This window comes from Haematobia irritans, chromosome 3 (genome assembly GCF_050003625.1).
Source record: "Haematobia irritans isolate KBUSLIRL chromosome 3, ASM5000362v1, whole genome shotgun sequence".
NCBI classification, from domain to species: Eukaryota; Metazoa; Arthropoda; class Insecta; order Diptera; family Muscidae; genus Haematobia; species Haematobia irritans.
In genome coordinates this window covers 166,662,782-166,666,009 of record NC_134399.1, presented here as the reverse complement: position 1 = coordinate 166,666,009, position 3,228 = coordinate 166,662,782, and positions in this window count along the sequence as shown.

Sequence of the window (3,228 nt, the reverse complement as noted above, 5' to 3'; positions counted from 1 at the left end):
ATTCGAAGAACAAGGAATTATAAGTACAATTTAGACGAAAAGCTTTTGATATTTTCGTTGTGATTATATTCACACGTGTAGGGAATGACTCAAACCAAATACCTCAGCAACTTGCCGATAGAAGAAGTGTCAGCGGAGAAAAATTAGCCTATTCCTAAGAAAGAAGTAAACACAGTCACAATAAAATCCTAAAGTTCGTGTGCACCATTTATTTCAATTACAGGGGAATAAGTTCTCAACTAACCCCATCCAAAATAATATCGATTGTACCGTGTAGAAGATTTATCTGCAGAGTCCATATCAGTGCGGCTTTAGACCAAGTATATCGATCAGATTTTCAAACTAGAGTCACCTACTTGTCCAATACAAAGCTGCTGTACGTTATCCTATTTGTTTAACCTGGTCCCTTCAGCCACTCATATTTGTGGCCATGATGCAACATAAACATATTTATGGTATTATATATTTCAGAGATACTCTCATATTTATTTATGGGCATAAAACTACTAAAATATATTGTGTGGCCAAATGCACAATTTGCTATCGCATGCATACACAGAAAAAAATTTGGAATAACCGGTTATTCGAACCTAAAGTGTAATTAAATAATCGCTAATAGAACTGTTTCTAGTGAACCCATTATCATAGTGTCAGTTAAAACCTAGATGTAGCTACCCAGCAAAAAAAAATTAGAAGTCCTTCTTAAGGCAAAACATTAAAAGAACTTCCAAAAATGCCCTCCCAAAGATGTTCTTTAGTTTAACTGCACCGGAAGTTCATTTGAGTCAAATTTTTATACCCTCCACCATAGGATGGGGGGTATATTAACATTGTCATTCCGTTTGTAACACACCGAAATATTGCTCTAAGACCACATAAAGTATATATATTCTGGGTCGTGGTGAAATTCTGAGTCGATCTGAGCATGTCCGTCCGTCCGTCCGTCTGTTGAAATTACGCTAACTTCCGAACGAAACAAGCTATCGACTTGAAACTTGGCACAAGTAGTTGTTATTGATGTAGGTCGGATGGTATTGCAAATGGGCCATATCGGTCCACTTTTACGTATAGCCCCTATATAAACGGACCGCCAAATTTGGCTTGCGAGGCCTCTAAGAGAAGCAAATTTCATCCGATCCGGCTGAAATTTGGTACATGGTGTTAGTATATGGTCTCTAACAACCATGCAAAAATAGGTCCACATCGGTCCATAATTATATATAGCCCCCATATAAACCGATCCCCCGATTTGGCTTGCGAGGCCTCTAAGAGAAGCAAATTGCATCCGATCCGGCTGAAATTTGGTATATGGTGTTAGTATATGGTCTCTAACAACCATTCAAAAATTGGTCCACATCGGTCCATAATTATATATAGCCTCCATATAAACCGATCCCCCGATTTGGCTTGCGAGGCCTCTAAGAGAAGCAAATTTCATCCGATCCGGCTGAAATTTGGTACATGGTGTTAGTATGTGGTCTCTAACAACCATGCAAAAATTGGTCCACATCGGTCCATAATTATATATAGCCCCCATATAAACCGATCCCCAGATTTGGCTTGCGAGGCCTCTAAGAGAAGCAAGTTTCATCCGATCCGGCTGAAATTTGGTACATGGTGTTAGTATATGGTCTCTAACAACCATGCAAAAATTGGTCCACATCGGTCCATAATTATATATAGCCCCTATATAAACCGATCACCAGATTTGACCTCCGGAGCCTCTTGGAAGACCAAAATTCATCTGATTCAGTTGAAATTTGGTACGTGGTGTTAATATATAGCCTCAAACTCCCATGCAAAAATTGGACGAAATCGGTCCATAATTATATATAGCCCCCATATAAACCGATCCCCAGATTTGGCTTGCGAGGCCTCTAAGAGAAGCAAGTTTCATCCGATCCGGCTGAAATTTGGTACATGGTGTTAGTATATGGTCTCTAACAACCATGCAAAAATTGGTCCACATCGGTCCATAATTATATATAGCCCCTATATAAACCGATCACCAGATTTGACCTCCGGAGCCTCTTGGAAGACCAAAATTCATCTGATTCAGTTGAAATTTGGTACGTGGTGTTAATATATGGCCTCAAACTCCCATGCAAAAATTGGACGAAATCGGTCCATAATTATATATAGCCCCCATATAAACCGATCCCCAGATTTGACCTCCGGAGCCCCTTGGAAGAGAAAAATTCATCCGATTCGGTTGAAATTTGGTACGTGATGTTAGTATATGGTATCCAACAACCATGCAGGAATTAGTTCATATCAGCCCATAATTATATATAGCACCCATATAAACCGATCCCCAGATTTGACCTCCGGTGCCTTTTGGAAAAGAAACATTCATCCGATCTGGTTGAAATTTTGTACGTGGTGGTAGTATATTATATTTAACAACCATGCCAAAAGTGGTCCATATCAGTCCATAATCATATATAGCCCCCATATAAACCGATCCCGAGATTTGGTTTTGGAGCCTCTTGGAGGAGCAAATTTCATCCGAGTCAGTTGAAATTTGGTACATTGTGCTAGTATTTATATGACCGTTAACAACCATGCCTAACTAGGTCCATATCTATATAGTTATATATAGCCCTCATATAAATCGATCCCCAATCACACAACAATTGGTCCATCAATATCATCAATCGAGAATAATTGTATATAGTCCCCATATAAGCGACCCCCATATTTCAATTCTGGCTCCCTACGTACCGTGCAATAGCCCATATCGATTCGTAATTATTTGTAAACTTATCTACACATACTTTTTATTTTGTCTAATGTATACCACGTATGGACTAACTCACAATTTAGAAAACGATTTAAGATACCACAACCCAAGTAATTCGATTGTGGATGACAGAAGTTTCTACGCAATCCATGGTGGAGGGTACATAAGATTCGGCCTGGCCGAACTTACGGCTGTTTATACTTGTTTATAACTAGCTTTTTCCATATTTTTAATGGGAAATTTATTTTTTTATACCCTCCACCATAGGATGGGGGTATATTAACTTTGTCATTCCGTTTGTAACACATTGAAATATTGCTTTAAGACCCCATAAAGTATATATATTCTGGGTCGTGGTGAAATTCTGAGTCGATCTGAGCATGTCCGTCCGTCCGTCCGTCTGTTGAAATCACCCTAACTTCCGAACGAAACAAGCTATCGACTTGAAACTTGGCACAAGTAGTTGTTATTGATGTAGGTCGGAT